At 42.7% G+C, this 24009-nt stretch overlaps 1 long non-coding RNA gene across 2 annotated transcripts; it reads left to right on the top strand.

Moving 5' to 3' along the window:
• The first annotated feature begins 343 nt into the window (after nt 1-343).
• On the top strand, nt 344-23141 carry LOC111772761 (uncharacterized). 2 transcript variants are annotated; one of them, XR_002806782.2, is made up of 5 exons: nt 344-497; nt 11191-11399; nt 11928-11992; nt 18425-19739; nt 21880-23141. It is a non-coding gene; the product is annotated as an uncharacterized lncRNA (long non-coding RNA). The 2 variants fall into 2 exon arrangements; XR_002806785.2 differs by lacking the exon at nt 18425-19739 and having other exon boundaries at nt 357-497; nt 21880-22226.
• The last annotated feature ends 868 nt before the right edge of the window (nt 23142-24009 follow it).

Below are 24009 nucleotides of genomic sequence, written 5' to 3'. Positions count from 1 at the left end.
GATCCATAAACACAAAGTTCCAGGAAACACTTGCAGAAACCTAGCGCTGAGAAAAGCAGACAACACAATCGTTAAAGTGGAGATGCATTTGCTCCAGATGAAACGAGAACAACAGAATTACACGAAAAAGACCTTAAAATAAGTGTGTTTAGAATCCTCAATATGCAAAGAAAAAATAATACCTAATTTTAGAAGACAAGAAATTATGAAACAAAAAGGAAAACTTCAAAGGAGACTAAGCAGCCACAAAAAAAAAAGAACCACTTGGAAATCTTGATGACATCACGGACAGAGGGAAGCCCTCCACAGCAACAGAAGAAGCCTGAGCATAATGGGGACAATCGCCAAAGTTCTGAGAGCAAACGTGGGTCAACTGATGGAAAAATAGATATTTTCAGAAAAGCAAAGGCTAAACATTTGCCACTCAAAGCCCCTCACTGAAAGGTCTGCTAGATGTCTGTCTTCAGCAAGAATTAAAGCAAGCTCCGAGAGAAGAGGTGGGCTCAAGAAATATTGATAAAATACTTGGTAAACTTAACTAATTATTGACATTGAGAAATAATACTTAATTACGTGAATTTGGTATGATGAACTCAACCTTGGAAAACCTTACAGAGAAGGTAAGGGAGGGGACAGGAAGTTAGCTGTTGGATCCTTAACATGCTGAAATCCTAGCCTTGTTCAGGAGCCAGATGGAGATATGAAATAACTCCACATTCATGTTCACATAATTTTTAAATAAACTCTAAACAGTTAGTGATAACCACAGAACCAGGAGGGCAATCTGTAACTTCCAAACCAGCAGAGAAAAATACAAAGGATAGAGAAAAAATCTGAAACCCCTCAGAGAAAATAGAAAGGAGAAAACACACAAAGACAAACGTTAAAAAAAAGGACCCAAGAAGTACGACAGTCATAATCCTAAATGTGTCCATTACTGCAAAGAATAGAATAAACTCACATATTAAAATCAGAACATCAGCCAGATTAAAATATAAATACATATATGCTTCTTAAAAGATATACAACAAAAACAGAATGAATCAAAAATATTTTTAGTAAAGAAATGGAAAAATGCATCTCAGGGAAATACCAACTGAAAGAAAATTGTTTAGTGAGATAGAAAATATAAAAATTGAAGGTAAAAAGAGAGACCTTTTGTTATGATAAGAATAATCAATAAAGAAGATATTTCAATCAATTTAATTAGAAAACTATGATAAAACACATTTTGAAAACTAAAAGATTCATTAAACAAACCATAGTTTAAGGAGGAAATCACACTGCAGCAATGAAAATTATAAAATATTTGGAATGAGACCCTGGACTCTAGTACGTACAAATATTTGTGGGATGTATCTAAAGCAGTAATTGGAGGCAAATTTATAGTCTTAAATACATTTATTTAGAAGAAAGAAATATTGAAATAAATAAAAAAATAGAATAAAGGAATAGTAACACCAAGAGCAAATGTAACTGAAATAAAGTAAACAGATCTGAAGATGGCTCTTTAAAAAGACTAATTAATTAGAAAAAAACAAGCAGCAGCAACAAAAACTCCAACAAGAATAAACAAGAGGAAAAAACTGCAAAAAATAAAGATATCAAGAACAGAAAGGAGGCTTAAGTACACACACAAAATATTCTGAACAATGCAATGTGAGTAAATTTGAAAAGTTGGATGAAATGCACAACGTTCTAGAAAATGTTTACCAATACATTAAAAAAATATATTTCGTTAGTAAAATGCAGAAAAATCTGAATAAACCTATACCACTAAATAAATTGAATTGTTAGTAAACATCTAATGCTGCAAAAGACACTCTCCTGGATAGTTTTAGAAGCAAAGATAGCCTTACGGCTGAATTTTTCCAAACCTTCGAGAACAGATAATCCCCATTTTATACAGTCATAAGGACTAGAAAACAATCAAACATGAACTCAACTCAGGTTTTTTCCAGGAGTGCAAAATTGGTGATACGTCTATAAATGTATATGCCACATTAACAAATTAGCAGAAAAAAAATACTTTATATGTGATCATTACGGTGGATTCAGAAAAGCACTGAATAAAACCACTACTCATGTTAAGCAAATAACTCTGAACTAACAAGAAGTAGAAGGAAACTTTGACCTAATCAAAAAGATCATCCGCAAATACACAGCAAGCATAATTCTCAATGGCAACTTATTATAAACACTTCCCTTACTATCAGTTATGAGGAAAGGATACCCCAGACCCTGAGCACCGTGCTGGATGCCTTAGTCAATGCAATCCAAATAAACTAGTTTTAAAATGTAAGGAATAATCTAAAGGCTATTATTTGCAGATAGCATTATCTGCTCAAAATGGTAATTCAAAGGAGAAATCAGTGAGTAATAATCGTGAAAATCATTCATAATCTAATAAATGTGAGTCAATACAAAACACTATCTTGTATATCAGATTGGCAAATATTTTAACAGAAGAATCAGTGGTTATAAGTGAACCAGAGATGGTATTCTAGTACTCTCTCAGTAGGCACTTAAATTGGCATGACTTTTCTAGAAAGAAATTGTAAATACATATTTATTTTTATTTCTATATGTCAATGGAGATATAGACTTTCTGAGATAATGGGTATGATATTGACATCTTAATGCCTGGGTGCTGATGTCCTGGCATGTTAGTAAGCACTTAGCAAACACTTGTTCAATGAATAAAAGAAACATGCACAGACTATTCTTATGTTTAGGATACACTTGCTGCTTCTGTTTCAAATACCTTCCCAGTGTGTCACTAATATTTTACGATGTTGTTGACAGTAGTTAATTCTTTCAAGGTCAGGCACCTGGAGAGTGAAGGAGATGGGTTCCAGACCAGGTATGTCTGAGAGCAAAGCCCATGCCCTCATCCAGGACACTTCGTTAGATATAAGGATGTGGGATTGATGTGGCCAGACAGGCAGGCAGGGACCAGGTAGAGCATGAAGGTTCTTAATGCCCTCAGCTATGGAGTTGTGCTCTCTTTAATAACTCTTCCAGGTGAAGGAAAGAGGCAGCAATAGAATCGGCTTGTACCGGTAGGGGAGGGCGCCAGGAAGCCCTTTGAATTTAACAGTTTTACACAGGGGATAACATGATCCCATCCCTGTGTTTAGGGGGAGGGAGGGATGCATAGGTGGAGTATGGAGGATTTTTAAGGCAGGGAAACTATTCTGTATGATGCTGTAATGGTGGATACGATACGTGCCGTTATATATTTGTCCAAACCCGTAGAATGTACAACACCGTGAGGAAACCCTAAGGTAAGCCACGGCCTTTAGTTAATCATAACGTGTCACCACTGGTTCATCCTCTCTAACAAAGGTGCCACATTAACACAAGACATTACCCATAGGATCTAGGGGGTGGGGCCAGCCTGAGAGAGTGTATGCAAACTCTGTACTTTTTTTCATTTTTCCATAAACCTAAAACTTTTCTTAAAAAACAAAATCTAGTAATAACAATACAAAAGGTCATTCTGGTGATAAAAGAGAGGCTGATGGAGGAGTGGTGGCGGAGGCACTGCAGGCGTCCTCATCTCGGATGCTGGAGGCCCCCAAGCAAGCCTCGACCTCTTGCAGAGGGCCACCGTCCTCCCCGCTTCTGTGGGCTGCACTGGGGACGGGGGCAGGCAGGAGCCAGCAGCTTCTTCCTGGTGCTTTGTCTGGGGAATTATGGTGGGTTGCTGAGACTCAAGGAAGCCCCTGAGAGCTGCCAGCACACGGGAGGGGACTCCTTGCCAGGCTTGGCTCTCAACTAACCTTCCTCACTGTGAGGGCTACCTGGGGAGGCCGGTATATCCGCGTTCTGAATACAAACGCCAGAAGCACAGCTTTGTATGTGACCTACACCCTGGGAGAATGGAACCAAGATGATTTTGATAAGGACCTGCTGCGGCTTTGATGAGAGGGAGCATCCCACAGCATACAAGTGGAGCTGCACCCTAGCTGCTTAAAGAAATGAAAGGGCCTCAGAGTCCCGCAACCTGGGCTGTCTCCTGCTGCCAGATATAAAAACCTCCTTTAACAGGCATCCTCAGTCTTCCAGACATTAGGAAGAACAGGAATACTGAGTTCCAGGAGTTCAGTTTCCCGTTGAGTCTCCTTCTCAGCCAGCTGTGACTCACAAGGCCATAGCAGACCACCTCACAGGACCCGCTGGCCCCGGGTTTCTGCCGCCTCGCTCCAACTCTCCCCAAAGACTACATTGGAAGACTTTCCATTACAGTTGTTTATACTAAAAAAAAAAAAAAAAGCAGAAGTGAGTGGTATTTGTACATTACATGTCATTCATTATTCCAAATGTAATTTTAATCAGTTTGACATGAAAGCATCTTAATATTCTCAATAATGGCAGTGGTAACTTTAAATATTAAAATCTACATTAGGAATTCCCCTGCCTATGTAAAAACTGTACTATTTGCATTATGGCTTGTGAATTTGACCCAGTCTATACTTTCTGAGTTCAATTTTAGATGATCCTGGCCCTGCTTCCTAAGCCCACAACAAATGCCAGGGAGATTGCTGGTAAACAGGCCCTAAAACATCAAAATTAAATGTTCCTAATTATCAACTTTAAGCAAATCCTCATCATGCAGTGGGGGTGACTGCTCACCACGTGTTTGTGACACCCAGAGAAGGCTTTTAGGACACACAGCATTACCATAATTTTTTCGACTGGGGTTCTCATAGGACATCAGATGAAGTCCCTACCCTTAATTTTAATTGCATAGGCTGCATTCTTAATTAAAAACTGTACAAATGGATTTTATGCCATGCCAAAAGAAATCCAAGTTCATTAGTTATAAAACCTTTTAAAAATTGATGCAAATATGGGAATTCCTTAAAAGTTTGAACTCAAAGTCCTCATTTTATGTTGAGCTGCTTTTAATCTAGAGAATAATGAAGTCAACATAAATTAAGGGGTTTTTTCCTTTTTTTTTCGGTTGCTTTCTGTCTTTCTGATTTTACATGTTTCCTTATAGAATGAGATTAATTTTAAATTCAAATTCTTTGGAGATTTGCAGGGGGGAGTCCTTATTGACCTTTCTCCCTGGGTTTCACAAATGAAAGCGCATAAGTCCTTTAATAATTTCGCTTATTAAGGCACAATTACATCATCTTCAATGACAATAGAAATCAAACCTGCCAACCTCCAGAATTAAGACGAGCCTTCTCTAAATGCACAAGTTCCTTATTCTTGTAAATTCATCATTTTCTAATTTAAATAATTTTACTCCAAAATGTTATCAAAGCCACTCCTGCAGTTTTGTAAGCTTTAAACAGCCAGACTCAAAGGGACTGCACGACCCTTTTCTCCTGTTTTGTGTTTTGCCAAGCAGAGCACCTTGCACATGGAGAACAGTCCATGATGACACGCACTTGTTGAACATGTGGGTGCTGGGTCCCACTGAGCTGATCTCTTACAGACAGAAGAAATTTGGGTGGTTGGGAGTGTGGAAGTTAGTTATGACTAAATCAGAGCCCAGTGTTTCTCTGAAAAAAATAGCTGTACAATATTTGTTACAGCAAAAAAAGAAAATGTTCGTCTCTACCTCGCATAGAGCTGAGCTGTCCCATATGCTAGTCACTGGTCATGTGTGGCTATTTAAGTTTAAATTAGTTAAAAGTAAATGCAATTTAAAATTTGATTTCTCAGTCATACCAGCCACATTTCTAATGTCAATTGCCACACCAGCAATGCAGAAAGTTCTGCTGGGCAGCGTCCATGTGGGACGCTTTCCTACATATATGTACTCCCCATTCTTATCTGTCTCTGGACCTTGGCTCAGGTCATTTCCACCTGACTCTTGACAAAATTCAAAAACTTAAAAATCATTCAGCTCCTTAGAAGTGTGCCTCTCCCATGCAGCCACCTCTGACCTTGCCCTTCCCTTCTCTCAGCCCTTTGCCTGAGCCTGTTCCACAGCCCTGCCCCTGGCAGGATACAGGCTCCTTGGGAGCAGGCTCTCCCTCCACTTCCCCAGCCATCCCAAGACACTTAATGGAGTGGGGGCTTCCATAAAACATCTGCTGTGTGAGGGTCGTGAATCTTGTTTACATTTTTGCAAGCTGATTTCCCCCCATTACACAAGAGTGGACTATGTCAGCCACATCAGGATGCTGTAGGTGTGACCCATGTGTAACAAATAACAGCTGGCCCTACTTTTGTGATGAAAATGCTTCACAGCCCCTCCCAGGTTGATGGGAAGGCTGGGTGCTCCAACCAGCCCAGCACTTTCCTCTCCAGAAGGTCCTAAAATGTTAATGTGATGTTCATGCCATCTAAGGGCAAGTGTCCAATGATCACACCTCTGACCTATCCAAGGATGAGTTTCATTACTATTTCAGGAAAAATGAAAGAATTGGAAAGTTTTGGTCAAAGACTAAAAATCGGAGTGAAGTTATGGTCCCAGTGGGTAACTAGTGCAACCTGTGCCATTTTCTCTTCCCATGCTGCTAGAGTCTCAAAGAGATTGCCACACGTATCAGTCAGGCATTGCCGCAGAACAAATTGCCCCAACGCTTAGCATAAAATGACAATTTCTTATGCCTCATGCATCTATGGCTCAGTGAGCAGTTCAGCTGTTCTGGGCAGGCTTGGCTAATCTTGCCTGGGCTCGCTCATGTATCTGCAGGCACCTGGCAGGTGGGCTGAGATGGCCTCAGCTGGGATGACTCAGCTCTGTCACACAGGTTCTCTCACCTTCCGGGAGGCTAGCCCAGGTGCATTTTCATAGTGAAGAAGTGGAGAAAGAGTGAGCAGAAGCATGCAAGGCCTCGAGGGAATTAAGTCTCAGAACTGGCATACTGTCACTTCTGCCATGTTCTATGGGCCAACAAGAGCCACAAGGTAGCCCAGAGTCAACAGATGTGAACGTAGACCCCATTCCTTGATGGGAAGAGCTGCAAAGTCACATTGCAAAGGGCGTGGGCTCAGAGAGGAGTGAAGGATTGTGGTTCTTTCTTTTAGTATAACAGCTTTATTGAGATTTAATCCACGTACCATACAATTCACCCAATTAAGGGTACAACTCAATGGTTTCTGGTATATTTACAGAGTTGTGCAATCATCCCCACAATCAATTTTAGCATATTTTCTTAACCCCAGAAAGAAATCCCATTCCCATTAGCAATCACTCCCATTTCCCTCCAGCTCTCCCCCGACCCTGTGTGAGGCAATCACTAATCTTCTTGCCGTCTCTACAGATATGAGGATTGTGGCTAGTTTTGCAATCCATGTATTCACACAACCTCTCCTTCTAAAGGACTGATACGAAATACGCTATTCCATGAACACCAGAGCACTGGTCTAGTTGGATCAATGATTTAATTTCCGTATCTGTTACACCCTGAGAGGTTGGGCTAATGGGTGGTGAGGCCAGAGGCTGAGTTCCACCATCAGATGTCCTAGACTTGATTTGAAACGGCCATCTTCAACCAGAACCTTGGTGAAGGAGGCCCCTGTGACTGGGAGGTTTCCTAGGCAGAGGCAATTGGCCTCAACCGGGGATGTTTTGGCTTGAAATTTCATGTAAAAGCTGCAATAACTTCTAGGTTAAGAAAAGTTCAACCATGTTTTTCTCCCATTCCCTTTTTTCCCCCCTCTGCTCTTCTCCATCTGCAAATGGAACTAGGAGTGTTGAAATGTTGCAAGTAAAAAAAAAAAAGATACTCTCATGGTATTTCTGATCCAAGCAGAAGCAGAAAGTGCCAAAGGATCTCATGGGAAAACCTCTTCTCAATGATTTTCAGTTGAATTTTTACAGGCCCATGAGGTTAGGATAGTTAAACAAACTTTGGATAAATGCCGCTGGCTTTTTATTCATTTATGAACTAACCCTTCAATTCTTTTGAGGTTCAACCATCAGCACTTTCTACAGAGCCTGAAAACAAAATGTTTCAATATGATTGGAATACACAGTGTTCAGAAAATGTAATAAAATGGAAAATAAAAGCCCGGCATTTCATTTAATAGAATTATTCAAAGACTTCTTCATAAATTTTGTTTACACAGAAATTCATTTGGGTCAAGTTGAGTAAATCAGCAAATTAGCTAGGCTGGTCCCTGACTTCATTCAGCAGCCTTGCAGAATTCCACACTTTCTGCCCAGTTGGCTCAGTCTGCCTGTGGATTTCAAGTGTCTCACCATGAAGAACAGCCAGGAGAAAACTGTAAATTTGATCCTCCAAGAGAGGGGAACAGTTGAAGATTTGCACTATCGTGGATCCAACAGAGTTGCTGGAACGAAATGCGGCCTTATGAATAACGTCAAGATTGTCTCCCCAAACTTACCCCCCTCACTTTCTGCTTCAAGGGGAGGACAGCTGGAGCCAGACAAACTCAGAGACATTACATCAGGGAGAAAGAGGGAGCGGGGAGAGAGACAGAGAGAGAGAAGGGCCGACTCAGCACCCAGCACAGCACAGCACGTTTGTAAATGCTGCTTTCTCCAGAACTATTCAGGAGATAGAGGAGAGAAGCAAGAGAGAGGAAGGAAGAGGAGAGGTGAAGCCTTAACGCAGGCCCTTTCAGTGCTTTGTTTCAAAAGAGAAAAGAGCCAGGAAGACAGGAAAGTGAGCTGAAGGGGGAAGCCAGCCTTCTCTGCCAAACCAGCCTTTTCTCTGTAAAGCTTTTGTTTCTTCCAAGTGCCATAAAGCCTGAAAGGAAAAGAAATGAGGAGCTAGAATGTCATTCTTTTCAGATCTTTCTTTCGCTGTTGACTTTGATTTCGGACTCCCAACCTGCCTACCTTGGCTTTGCTTTCTTCGTCACCCCATTTTGGTGCCATGAATTAAATTTATCAGCCAGTAACGGGCTTGTAGTTAGCAATCCAGGTAATAGCATACACAGCGTAGGTTTGTATGGATTCCTTTACACCTTGAAAAGCAACATCTTGTCTTGGACTTCCCTATTACAAAGACTTACTGGAGACGATTTCGCAGAATCTTGGAACTGCAAGAGTCCTTGCGGACCTGCAGAGTGCAATTGCTAAGCCATGTGCCAGAAAAAAAATGCATACAATGCAAAAACCTTTTTGATTTGTCCTAGAATCATAAACTTTACCAAGAAACTTTAGACCCCTTCTAAATATATCTTGGCTCCATCCCCAGGAAGAGGAATAATAGAAAAAGGTGACTAGTTAAGGACCATGTTTTCTTTTACCCCTTCTCCCAAGGTTTCATTATCAAAAACAAATAAACACCTCAGTGCAAGCTGGGCCCTCATCTGTTCCTGCACTTTCTCTTCCTAACCGCCAGCCCCCTTTTCTCCCTGCAACCGCCAACCCCACAAGTCTTTGATCTTTCTAATTCACACTTGTGTTCAGATATTTGAGTACCTGTGATTTCCAGGCCTTGTGCAAGGCACTGAGGGTGCCTAGGTGAGCAAGACACAGTCCCTGTCCCCAGGCACTTCCTAGACCAACGGAGAGAAATTGCGATACTGTGTGATAAATTCTCACCGGAGGTACATACTCAAGTTTCCTGGCACGAAGAGAAGGAAAGCACTGACTTTGATGGGGAAGTCAGGATGATTTCATGCAGGGGGAGCGGTGATATTTTAACAGGATATTAAATATGATGTCAGAGTTTTCAAGGCAAAGAAATGAGAAGAAAGTGTTGCAGGAATAGGAACATAGCAGAGCAAGAGCAGAGGATGGGTCCAGGCAGCTCACACTGTGTTCAGGAGAAAGAAAGAGTCCTAAGACCAAAGCACAGTGCCTACACTGCAAAGGAGCAGAGAGCAAACCCAATGTGGCCAACTGTGAAGGGCCTTGTATACTCCGAGAAGAACTCTGAGCCTTATGTACCTTGGATGGTGCTAATGGAAGGTTGGAAGGTGGCCTGAGAAGTGAGGAGAACCAGGAGCAAGAACACCTGCCAGGGAGCTGGTGCAATTATCTAAGCAAGGAAGGGGCAGATATAAGAGGTTTCAGAGGTGAATGGGCCTGACTCGGTGACTAGTGGACTGCTGAGAAGGACTCAAAGGAAAGACTCAAAGATGCCTGAGAGGTCTAGATGACATGAGAAAGTTAATAATGATGGCATCAACCCAGGGGCAAAGAGCATGGGAAAGTGTCCGGGGCAGGGGATGAGAAAGGAAGAGAAAGAGTGACTTCAGTTTGGGTTGTCCGTAGTCAAGGTACCTGTATGACTCATCCAAGTGGAATTGCCTAAGAAGCCACTGGAAAAGCAGGAATGATTCTGAGGAAGGACTGTGGTCTGGAGAGAAATGTGGGCTTCGCAAGCATGACAAGCACAGCTGGAAGTCTTGTAAAGAATGAAATGACTCAGAAAATCCCATAAAGGAAGGGACAGAGCATATGAGGTCACACTGATGTTTAGAGGCCGTAACAGTGCTTTCTACCCCAAGGGTTCACAAATACTAACTGCCCACTTTGACCTTGACCCTGAAATGCCAGGAGAAAGCTCTAACAGCATATATATGCCACATCCACGCCTCATCTCATCAAACTTCCCAAAGTGCCACTTCTCTGTCCTCTGCTACTCGAAAGCATAAGACATGATCTCAGAAAACCGTATTCCATCAGGCAACCTACATTTATTTAATAGACATTTGCTAACTTATATGCATGAAGGATCATGACAAGATACAGATAAAAAACTGCAATAAGACACAAGCCCTGTCCCCAACCTCACTCAGCTGCCCCCTGCAAAGGGGCAAAGGTTTACACACACCAGGAGGAGATGATGGACATCAAACCAATAGATGCACTAAGTTGTTATGAGCCATTGATAAAGGTGAGCCTTCCCGGCTACACCGGTAGCTCACAGAAGAGAATGTTGAGGGTAGAGGATGAGAGAGAAAGAGGGGAAGACAGGCAGAGTTTCTCCAAAGAAGTAGGCCTTGAGCTGATCCCTGAAGGCAGGAGGAATTCAACAGGGAGAGGGAAGGAAGGAGAGTAGCCCAGGGGCCAGCAGGACCAGCCACAGAGGTGTGAAAGGCTGAGGGTCCCTTAGCTGGGCCTTAGCTGGCAGCAGGGGAGGTGGCTGGAGGTCATGGCGAGGGAAGATGCTGAGGATACACTCAGGGGCCAGACGATGGGGGGCATTTATGCCAGGATAAGGAATTTGAACTCCATCTTGTAGTTAAGGGGAAAATAACAAAACATTTGGTAAGACGGTCACATGATTGGATTTGCAGTTTCGAAAGGTCATTTTGGCGGATGATGGAGGAGGATTTGGAGAAGTCTGAAATGTAGGGAAGCAGACCAATCAGAAGGCCACTCTACCTACAGATGAGAAACAGCAATAATTTGAACTATGGGCTGGAGAGGAGAGAGAGCACAGATATTAAGAAGAGAAAGAAGAGGCAATAAGAATTGTCTGCTGGTACAGCTGTTGGCAAACAAGGTAATTAAGAGCAAAAGACACCTCTCAGTTCCAGGCTGGGGCCTGGTGGACACGGGTGTGGTTGACCAGGATGGGAGACCAAGGCAGAAAAGATACCGAAGGGAAGATGACGACAAGATTTCTAGGCAGAGGGAAGGAACTTGAGCAAAGTGATCATCAAGTTCTCTTTGGGCTATTCCACCCTTACCACCTCAGCTTCCAGACAGGGCGTTGCTGTTCCTGTTATCATTGTCATTGGCATCTCTATGTTGAGCCCTTAAATGGTAGTTTTACCGTTAAAATGTTGAAATACGAATTGTTATATTAAAAAACATATTCAAATCTTTATCTACAGAGATTAACCCATCCTCAACTTCTCTCAAATTTCCAGTAAGCATCGTACTGTAGAAAACCTACCAAACACAGCTAAATTCACTTAACAAAAAAGTAATGATCCTACATGGGTGTCTAGTCAGACTATTTCACCAATCCATGAGGGAACCCAAATTCCTCTCAGTCTACTCATTGAAGTTCTCATTTCTATCATAGCGTATCATCTGTCTTGCTGGTGTGAAATAATGTAATGGGCAGAAAGCACAAAATTTATGCAAATAGTAAGTACCAAATAGTCCAAAATTTTTCAGAGCATAATAATGTCTTCCAGAGATGGAATCATGGATTATCTGCAAATAATTATCCAACAAGTATTGTGTAACGGCATTACTCATCTATTTTCTGGCATTACTCATCTATTTTCTGGGATAATATCATCATTGAAAACTACCATGTGTTTGCTAAGCAAACCTATCACCTCTTTTAGTATATGCACGGAGTAAGTTTTATGACAGTTCTCTGCTCTTCCCAAAAGCCAAGCCCAATAGATGTACCCCTGAGGTAGCTCACAAAGCAGGTACCACACACGCAAAAAACACAATTGAGAAGAATTTATAATATAGTTGAATTTTTTTAAATTTAAAAAATCTATTAAAATGCACTCTTTATTGGTGTCTATGTGCCTGGTGCAGCCAATTCTACTAATGCTCTCTCCTTTTTCAAAGGACGCTGAGAAGGGAATGCATAGTAAATATAAGAGAAAACAAGGGGGTGAGTTTAGAGAAATACAGAAAAGATGAGGCAGAAATACTCCTTTGAATGCACAGCTTCAAGGCTCCCAACCAAGTCACCGCCATTCTTCAGAGCTTGAGAAAAGGCCTCAGGAGTCATTTTACCAGTTTCCTCTGCCTGGGAGTTCTGCTTCCATTTAGGATGTAGAAACCTTCAACAGATCTTTGCTCCCACTATAACAACGATTTTTTTAAAAAATTGGATAATCTATAAATCTCACATTTTCTTGAACTGATGTCACAAAGCAACTAGGTAAACTGAATTCTGAATGTTGACAAGCCTCTCCTAGGAGACATCAGACATACTAATGGTTTCACTTTTGGCAGTGCATGGGGAAAAAGAGGCAGATATCATGAACACAAGTCAGAAGAAAAAAGCTGAAATTTTAACAAACTCTTAGAGACCAAGTGTGAGTGGGCTACAATGAGGCTTTTAAATGCCTGGGAGCCCCAGATACAAAGAGAATCCACAATCCCTCACAAGGTCCTTTCCACTGGCCACTACTAGGTGCTTACGAGAAAGGCTAGGGGAGGAGAGATGACCTGTGTGAGCTCCCTTCGTTGGCACATATGCACTAAACCCCTCTTCTCAGAGTTTTCTCTCATATTAAGAAAAAGTCTTAAACCATTGAGGAAGGGACAGAAAACCCCTACCCCCACCCCAGGACACAGGCAAAGACTCACTGCCTCCCTAGAAGACATAGAGACAAAATGCAGCTTTCTCTGCCCCAAACAGGAGCCTGGAAGCCTCCCTCTGGGACAGGGGCAGGAAACTCTCCCCCAACAAAGACACTCTTAAAGATCTACAGCAAAATCCGGCTGCCAGTGGAGGAGGCAGGAACACTGAAACCCCACCTGAATGTACAGATATACACAGCCTGCCCAAGACTGAGGCTAGGCTAGGAGAGATGAGAACCAGCCCCCGATCTCACCCCAGGTCTTACACGAGGTACAAGCAACGGTAGTCGGCCACTGAAGGAATGCAGATCGTGGAGAGGGCCCCCCCAGTTTACAGAGGTGTGCAGGAACTTTTGGAAGCTAAAGCTAGAACAGGAACACTGAAGAACCCTCAGGCAGCCAGGCCCACACAAAGAACAAGACTGCGGCAGCCCACCAGAGAAGGGATTTAAGTCTGTGGTGCACTATGTATAACTATGGCAACAACAAAACCCAAATGCTACTCAGCTAGGGACTAGATTGACTCAACTCCACACAATAATGATCTGACAGAGGAAGAAGTATGCTGATTTTAAGCACAAACACACTTTACCTCAGTATCTACTATTCTTCTATACTTAATGTCCTTCTTCCAATCAAAAATCACAAAACACACACAGACAAAAGCAAGGGGAAAAAACCTTCAAGAGGTAAGATAGCCAACAGAAACAGACCCAGATTGAACCAGACGTGGGCTCTAACAGGAGGGGCTTAAAAATAACTGCAATCAATATGTTAAAGATCTAGGGTAAAAGTGGACAATTTGCATGAACAAATGCAGGGAATTCAGCTAAGTAATGGAGACTACAAAACAGAGTCAAATGAAAATGCTAGAAATAAAAAACATAATAGCAGAGTAAAAAATTCCTTCAATTGATACATTAGCAGACTAGACAGAGCACATAAAGAAAAGATAGTGAATTTGAAGCTAAATCCATAGAAATTATCCAAACTGAAAAACAAAGAGAAAAAAGAGTAGAGGCATGGACGAGAAAGAGAACAGAAGTCCCAAGACATGTGGGATAATATCAAATGGTCTAACATATCTGCAAATACAATCCCAGAAGGTAAAAAAGGGAATGGGACAGAAGAAATATTTCAAGAGATTATGACCAGAATTTTCCAAAATTAATGAAAGTCAAACAAGTCACAAAACCAAAAAGCTCAAAGAACTCTGAGAAAGATAAATTAAACACACACTTTGTCAGATCATGGTTGAGCCACTAAAGAACCAAAGAGAAAATCTCGAAGACAGTCAAAGAAAATAAACGTTACACATGGAGAAACAAAGATGAGAAATATCGGAGGTTTAACGTCAGAAACTTTGAAAGCTGGCATATAACAGAGTGATATTTTTAAAATACTAAGGAATATAAAGCAAAACAAAACAAAACTGCTAACCAAGAATTTTATAGCCAGTGAAAATACCTTTCAAAGGGAAAGCAAAACAAAGAGTTTTTCTTACAAACAAAAGCTGAGCAAATTCATTGTCAGAACTGCACCATAAAAATGAAGGGACGTTCTTCAGACAGAGACAGTATGATACCGGATGGAAATTTAATTCTACACAAAGCCATGCAGAGCTCCAGAAATGGCAAAAAGAATGATAAATATAAAAGAATTTTTAAGATTTTTAATTTCTTTAAAGGATCTTTGACTGTCTAAAGCAAAGATAGTAAAAATATATTGTGGGCTTATACATAGAAAAAAATGCGTAACAACACTAGCACAATGGATGGGGGGAAGAGATGAAAGTTTACTGTTATAAGATTAGTACATTCTACCGGAAGTGGTATAATAGTATTTGAGGTGACTGATATAAGATAAAGAGGATTATTACAAACCCTAAAGCAGCCTGCAAAATGTATAAAACTATAATTAATAAGCCAATCGTGAAGATAAAAATGGAATCATAAAAAACACTCAACCCAAGAGAGGACAGAAAATGAGGAAAAGGGAAACAAAAAAAAATAGATGGGACAAATAGAAAACTAATAGCAACATGATATATTTAAACTCAACTATATTAGAAATTACATTAAATGTCAATGTTTAAATGCCAATATTAAAAGGCAGAGTTTGTCAGAATGGGCAAAAAAGCAAGAGCTGACTGTATGTTATCTCTAAGAAATTCACTTTAAATATAAAGACACATAAAAGTTAAAAGTAAGAGAATGGAAAAAGAAATGCCAGAAAACACTAATCAAAAAGCAAAAACAAAATAAAGCCGGAGAGACTATATTAATCCTGGACAAAGTAGAACTTTGGTGAAGAATGTTACCAGGGACGAAAAAAGATAGGTATTAGATAATAATGAACAGGTGACTTCATCAAGAAGGTATAACTTTACTAAATACGTATACCCTTAATAAAAGAGCCTCAAAATACATAAACAAAAACGGAGAAAACTGAAAGTAGAAATGAAAAAATCCATAATTATAGTGGGAGATTTCAACTCTAAAATATTATTAAAGAGTATTCATTCAAACTGCCCTCTCAAGAGCTCACAGCACTGTCAGAGGTGAAAGGACCCCCTCGGGTTGCGTGTGTCCAACTCTTTGGATGTGCGGGTGAAACTAAGGAGAGCCAGAGCAATGAAGCATAGGGCTCCACGTGGGCAAACGTCAGGACTCATGCACTTGCACTGAGTGCGTCTCTGGCTCCTCCAGGGCTTCTCTGGGCCTTAATAACTTTGGAAGGGATTGGCTCCAATATAGTCCTCACGTACCTTTGCTCATTTATTAATCCACTAGCACTTTTCCACTTTTCCTCACAAAATGTTGCATTTGTAGATTTTGCTCTGTACACCAAAATTTTAATAACTATTGGTTAAATGGGATGAAATAATGAATCATACATTAATCACTTTGGAATGAGTAATAATAACACATAACAGTAACTCAGACGAAATCAGAACACCACAAGGCCGTCATAGCTTCAAATTTGTCTTCAACTATCCAAGACAAATTGGCTTGACTATAGCTACACCAAGGCAGGCAGATGAGGGAGAGAGAGTGTAGGAAACTGGCCAGATTAAAATATTATTAATCGCATGATTAAAATATTATTAATAACAACAGTAATAATGGGCACTGCTGGAAAGTGCCTCTATGTCCCAGGAACTATGCTAATAATTCTGCATTGACTCCTTCAGTGCCCTGAACAGTCCTGTAGACACAAATAGCCTCGTTTTCGGGATGAAGATCATCAGGCTTGAGGATGACGTACACTGCTTGCCAGGTCGCTCAGCTGGTAAATGACAGAGTTGAGATTCAAACCCAAGTTTGCCTAAAAGAGCAAACCTCACTTGAGTTTGGTGGTTAAGAACAATGACTTTGAAGCCAAATACTTATTGAACGCTCCCTTTGCTTAAGAAACCAATTAGAAACTCTGAAAGCACGTGGGCCGACAGTGCCTTTATAGATATTCTGGTGGCAATGCAAACAGCCTCGAACTCATAAAGCCATCTCCCAGGCCCACAGTCAGAGGCCACAGGTAATTGGAAGTAGGTTACTGATGGTCATTTCAAAGGGCAAACAGATTAAAATCGACTCTCTTTCCTTCCCCAAAACAGCACTTGTTCTTAGGGATAGGAAAAAAAAATAGCCTTTAAATTGACTCCGCCATCTGTTTTGAATAATTTTGCATAATGTGAATGAGGTTTCTAATTTATCATCTCGGATTAGTATCAGAATTTTTAAAAGGAGATGCAAAGATTGAATTTAGTCCTTGTTGATCAGTGTCACACAATTCATTTTACACATAAGAGAAACTGAGGTGGGGAGATATGATTTTTCCACTATCACTTATTTATTTATTCATTCATTTATTATTTTTTCTTATTTCCCCAGGAAAGACCAGCCCCAAGCGAACATCTCCCACCAATCCTCCTCTTTTTGCTGAGGAAAATTGGCCCTAAGCTAACATCTGTGCCCATCTTCCTCTATTTTATATGTGGGATGCCTGCCACAGCATGGCTTGATAAGTGGGGTATAGGTCTGCACCCGGGATCCAAACCTGCAAAACCTGGGCCACCTAAGTGATGCATGAGAACTTAACCACTACACCACCAGGCCGGCCTCATGTCACTTATTTATTTAGGGAATAAATGAGGCAAAAATCTAGAGTTTTTGGCCTAACAGGTATTTATAGTTACTTTTGGAAGGATTGTGGTTTGAGAGTGATGGATGCTCTAGGATATGAGCATACCAAATGCCACCCAGGAGCGGAAACAGTTGTGTCATCCACTCTAGACATTCTAGCAAGGACTGGCCGGTCACCTGGGTCATCCCAGAAGGAAGCTTCACAGTAACACCTCAGGGCATACTCTGAATCCCCCAGCTGCAAGCTGCACACACAGCCTTGCACGTGTTTCCTATCGCCAGGTGCACCAGTCCCCCCCACCGCTGCCAGCGCATTCAGAGACCTGGCCTCCAGTACCAGGAGTGATGTGGGGTTGTGAACAGTCTCGACTGTCTCTGATATATGATGTGAGGGGGAAGAAGCCTGGACAGGGGGAAAGGCTGCGAGGATTACTGAGCATTCCATTTCCAATTTCCTGACTCCCTCCTCTGGCAGTGTAGATGGGCCGGGCTTTAGATTGCTCGTGGTGGCATGTGCACGTGTGTGAGAACAGGGTGGGGGACGTCTCCTACCTAAACTGCTTATTTAGAACATCAACTCGAAACAACGCACTTAAAAACTTTAAAACTCGATTAGGTTTCTGTATATTTTTCTTTCATAATTAATACCTACATCAGTTTTGACAAAATGGGTGTTACTGGCATGGTGACACAACCTAACATAATTAATAGTATTGAATTCCAGATATCATAAATAATTATTTAGGTATTTATGCCATCTGTAACCTACACATTGAACTAGAATGACATTTTATGTATGTTCTTTCACCTTCTAGTATTTTGATGAAGACAATATCATGAGGGAGAAAATGAATATGACCCTCATTGTCTCATGCAGCCATTAAAATGCTTCTATTTTGACAGAAGCCCATCAGCTGCATAAGGAAAATCAGATTCTAATTATTACTCCCCAAACCAGCTCTGGTAGAGGGAGCAAAAATCTCTCTTCTCTTCTTTAGCATCTTTTTTTCTTTCATGGTTCAAATTGGCACAGTCTTGGAAAGTGTGCTCACAGGAGAATTTTAATTTATTGATGCTTCTTACGCCTACTGTACATTCCCAGCTCCTATTTGAGTGTAATGGATGAAGCAGATGTTTGACACCGCAGCACCTCTTCATAACTTCACTCTTCAAAAACAGTTTTACAAGTACTTACTCGCATCGGTTCCCATTCGGCACAGGAAGCTGAGGTCATCATGAAACATGAGGCTGGGGCAGGAGCCTGAACTCATGTGCTCTGCAGCTGGGCCTCCATCTCCTGAGCACGTTAGCGATTTATGAAACAGCCATAATTTCCAGCTTATGGACAAAGAAATAAAAGTGTTGACACCATTATTGTAACATCTGTGAAGGGAAAAATATGAGCCGATTTCTAAGTGCACAAATGGTCCCGGAGTTATAAAGATTCTTTTATGCTTAATTGTATTCATTATCAGCAGTAATTATTTCTAACATGAGCAGTTTCTTCCAATTTAATGTCAACCTAAAAGGTTAAGACCTTACAATAGAGGCATTTCTACCTCATGATTTGTTGGGTCTGCAAAGTTACGCTAATTGGTAAAACAAGAATTGCTTCTGGGGGCTGGCCTGCCTCGATTTCGTCTTGTCTGGGTAAAGCAGATCTCTCTGACTATTAACTTCGCAAAGGAGTACTACTGGGCAGAGTGGAAAAGGATTTCCAGGCTTACACTAGGAGCCATATTTATGTCATCAGTGGAGGGACTGCTGAAGGTTCTGTCCCACCATCTCTATCCCAGCATCCTTGGAAGCAAGCTTTTGTAATTGCAGATGCTTGATGTTGAGTGATGCATGGAGGGAGAAGGCCCCAGAATGCTCCAGTAGTCATTTATGGATGAGAAGCTGGTCTTGCTAACTAAGGCAATGTGAGCATGTCCTCCCATGCCAACAGATAAAAGCCCCAGTGACCCAAGCTCTTCTGTTCACAATGGGCCAAGGGGACCCCAGAATGCCAGACTTCATCTAATAGGCAATCTCTTTTACCTGGTGGTTCTGTCTCCAAAGGACTGCTGCCATGGAGAGAACTAGTGGTGTAAGGGGCTGTCGGGACCACAATAATGCTGGATAAGTACCTGACAGCCCCACCGACATCTCAGCTATAGAGACATCGAATCAACGAGATCATCATTTCTGCCAACTTGACGAGAAAACAACGCTGCACCTTCAAAGGCATGAGGCCGAGCCTTTCACGGTGCAAGACAAATGACCCTCAGTGTGATCCCTGGTGCCACCTCTAACAGGAAATTATAATAATATGACAATGATTCACTTCCAGAAAGTCATTTGGATATGTGCCGATGAGGAATGTCTGCCAGGCTGCATTGCACTTGTCTTTCTTCTGCCCACCACAGCAAATTCAGGTCAGATAATTAGCACTCGTCTTCATGCCTTATGCTTTCTGAATGTCTGCAGTACTCTGAGTAGGAGGTAAAAGTTCTGAAACTTTCCATGAGGTTGTTGTTGCCATAGAAACCACTCCCTTGGAATTCTCACACTTATTCCCAGTCGGTGAACAGAAGATGTTCCAAAGCAAATAGTGAGAGTCCTAAAAGCCAGGCAGGAGGTGGGAGGGTGTGGGGAAGGTTGGGTAGTCCCTGGAAGGTGATGGTGGAGGATGGGGATATGACACTCATTCTGCCGCTTGACCGAGGAAGGGACTTGGACCCCACACGCCTGTCCTTGTGATGTGTCAATCAGGGAGCTCCACACCCAGCCTCAGAGCGGCAGTATGAGCTTGTGTCTGCACTAACCTCTTACTAACTCCTTTCTCTGAACCAACTAGCTGCTCTACCTTGGGCAAGCCGTGTCTGATCTCTGGGCTTTGGTGTCTGCATCTCTTCATAAATGAAGACTTCCGGCTGGCTGTTACCTAAGGTCTCTTTCCACTCTAGGGTATTATGAGGCAGCTGCAAAATGGAATGGCGGAAGTTCTGGTTGAGGGCTTGTTGGCTTAGAGTCTTCTCTTAGAGTGGGCCAAGCTGAGCTCTCCAAAGAGGTCAGACTTGAAGGTGCCCTGTCTACAGAAAGAGCCTTGCAGGGGTGACAGGACCAGGTCTTTCTTCAGATCTCAGAGGGAGCGGGTTATTGTGACTGTCTTTAGTTGGTCTTGCCAGAAATCATTATCAGTAAATATTCCATTTGTCTTCAAATCATTTGCAATAATATTGCGAAGAATAGGGACAGCGGGCAGAGATGAGGACTCTTCAGGTCTTGTATCTAGCTTGAGAGGGGGTTTGGTGAGTACGACTTCTCTACTCCTTCAGATGAGGAGACAGAGGTTCAGAGAAGTCAAATAGCAGTGAGCCGCCACGACAAGACATGTACTTGAGGCATTCCATCCCACGCCACTGGTTCTGTCCAATTTAAGCCTCTGTTTCAACTCCTCTCAATTTGAGAGGAAAAAACACCTACTCAGTTCTCAGGCACTGTATTCCACTGCTAGGAGAATCCTAAGGATTTGAACTTGAACCTTGGCCCCTCTTGGCTAGTGGGGAATACGTTGCAAACAATGGATTGCCATCCTGAGGAGGTGTGAAAGTGTGTTAAATTTTTAAGAAACAGTCTTGCTAGGGCAAACTTAAAGAGTAAGTCTTCGAATCTGCCCTCCAGGCTGCGGAGGGAGGCAGGGTGAATGGCAGTCTACAGGGAAGGAACAAAGCAGGAAAAGGAGGAGAAAAGGGAAAACTCTCTCAGAGGAGGGGGAACGGAGCAGTTCCTGCCCGTCTGCAAATCCTCAAGGAGGAGCGGGAGACTCAGGCCGGCGGGCAGATGTTGACTTAGAGACAATTCACTCCGTGGGGGAGTTCTGGGTCCTCCCTCCCAACGCAACGTGGGTGGCCATTTGTGCATCCTCTGAGTCAGGTGTACCCGGAATTTCACAAGCGCCAAGAGGATGATGGTTTGAACATGAAAGGCTATTCCTCCTTGAACAGTTTTTAAAAGTCTAACTTCAAAATTTCAGCGTGTGCGTGGGAGGTGAGGGGAACGGGAGAGAAAGGACAGGAGAGGCTGCAGGGTCTGAGGCAAGCAAAAAGGCCCTAAAATATGCATACGCCGCACACCCACTGGAGTGCTTTTTCCTGAATTTAACGTTAATTTATACTACAATTGTGCCAGAGTATACAACAAATGTCTGAGGCTATTTGGTTTTTGTTTCTGATTTTTCAAGTTCTAACTAGTTCATTCATATTTGGGAACAAAGCATCCACGTTTTAAAACTGATTTAACAATATATGCTGCTACAAACCAATTTAGAATTCAGACCCCTCCATTCCAGACTGAAAGAAAATACTGACGTCTGCCAGGAGCAATCGGTGGAGACAAGAATGAGGTTTTATTTTTTGGTTTTGTTTTGTTTTTTTTTAAAACACAGTAGGAAATGATTTTAAGCAAAATTCCCAGGAATATCATTTGGGGCAAAGACAATCGAATGCTTAATGAACTCTATTCCCGAGCCTGCTATTTTTATCCCCCGTTTGTCTTCTCGGCTTTCATCTCCAGGAGCAGGCGGTGGCGGGTGCAGCAGCTGCAGAGTCCGACGCAGGGGCAGCGCTTGGAGCTTCAGAAGGAAGGCAGGCGTCCTTAGATTTGCAGCTTGGTGGCATCGTTTCCCCCACCACCCAGAGGCACTTCTGGGCTGGCACGGGGACAGACGCAGAGACATCTCGAGCTGCGCTCTAAGAAATATCTTCCAATTCCTTGGCAGGTTGCTAATAAACCTTCGCAGCAGGAAGGTGGCCATGTCTGGAACCTGGAAACGTGTTTGCAAGAAACTCTCATAGAGTCATCAAGGTCAAAGTTGATCTTCCTGTTATTAAACTTGGATGAGAATGTTCCTGTGGACTTTGGCAGCAAGTCCATATTCTTTATTTAAATGGAATAGTAGGAAGAAAAGGTGAGGGCACACCTTCAATAAACCTGGGCCAGCAAGGATGCTGCCAAGGAGGGCAGGGGCCCTGACCAAGCAACGCTTCTCTCCTCTCTGTGGAAGAGCTCTTTTCTGGGGCGCCTTCAAGAAGTTCAGCTTTGACAAAGCAGTGGGGCAACTGGTCCCTTGGGTCACATGGCAGCTACACCACATGCCACTGACCACATGTCAGAGACCTGATAGCTTGGGGACAGACCTTGCCTCCCCTTCTCCTTGTTTGTGTGTGTGGCTGTGGTTGGTGGCATCATATCTTTGTCTGAGGGCTGCTGTTGCTGGCCAGCAGGGTCCCAACTCCACTAGCCACAGGACTAAGGGGTCATCTTGCAAACGTACCATTTCCTGAGTCCCCCATGTTCCTTTCCTGGGAAAGTTTTTGGGTGCATTATTCACACAGTGAGCCATGAGCCCCAGGAGGGCTCCCCCTGAAAGCATATACAGTCACAAGGGCTTTATTCTCTAAGTCAAGGAGGCTCTTATTGGTTCTAGCAAAGTCGACTCCCGCAAGCTGTGAAACCCCCGCAGCATTTATCATCTGCCTGCGATGGCTGTTTCCAGCGTCAGGCTCTCCGTGGGACACGCTCAGGTGGTTTGTTTTTCCACTGAAGCTGTGGCCGGCTTTCTCCGCAGTGGGCCTCAGCTCTGCCCATCACGGGGCCTCCTTATTTTCTTCACCATATTGAAAAGGCATTTTCTAAATTTGTAATGTTTTAGACACGTTATGGTCTTAGGATTGGATTGTAAAGTCTGCATGGAGGAGAGTCTGGCCTGCCCCTCAACTCTGGTCCCATGTCCTTAAGGAATTGATGAATGCAAATACTATACTTTTATATTTTTACAGCTGCCTGTATTTTCTCATTTGATTCTCATAACTCTGGGAAGTAAGGCAAGGGTTATTATTCCCATTTCTCAGATAAGGAGGTGGAGGCCAAGGAAAGGGAAATGACACACACAACCACGCAATTTTGCAACAGGGACCGGAACTCAGGGGTCTGATTCGGAGCGCAGCCATAGTCCTCTCCAGGCCCCTTCCCCATCCTGCGTCTGCACACCCCCAATGTGAACAGTTACACCGCCTCTGCCAGCCCTGGGACCCAAACACTGCTTCTCCTAACTCGTCATCCATCTTCCAGGCAGGGGACCCAAAAGGGGAGAGATGAATGAGGAGCTCAGGAGCACTGAAATCAGATGCACAATTCTAAGTCTGTTTTGTTTCTCTCAGGGTCATTGTTTCTTTGGGTCATCCCTGAATCTTCAGTCAAGTATGTCGATGCTGCATGCTAAGGCTTGTGTGCCCCGAGAGGCCAGTGGATGCACGCACAGCCTGCAGCAGCAGAAAGCGCCTGTTGGGATGGGGGCAGGAGTGAGGAGTGAAAGGTGGACAGGGGTGTCAGAGCCCCTGGGAACCCAGAAGTCCTCAGGGAGGCTGCAGGATTTCACGAAGGACTCAGTCCAGATTGTTTTGACTTAGAGCAAAGAGAGATTCAAGGAGGCTTGACATCTTGGGACCGTTGGGTGACCTTGGTCAGACTTGGCAGTTTGAACGTCACCCTCTGGGTTCCCCTGTGGGCAACAGAGATCCCTAAAGGGCTATGGCAACGTGGTGGTTGCGCATTCAGATATGAGTTTAGGGCCTCTCCCTCTGGCAAAGGGAGAAGGGGAAAATAGGTGAGGTGTCAGGGATAGATCCAGAAGGAAGGGAAGAC

Source organism: Equus caballus, chromosome 1, assembly GCF_041296265.1.
Source record: "Equus caballus isolate H_3958 breed thoroughbred chromosome 1, TB-T2T, whole genome shotgun sequence".
Classification (NCBI taxonomy): domain Eukaryota; kingdom Metazoa; phylum Chordata; class Mammalia; order Perissodactyla; family Equidae; genus Equus; species Equus caballus.
This window is presented reverse-complemented; position numbering and strand designations above follow the sequence as displayed.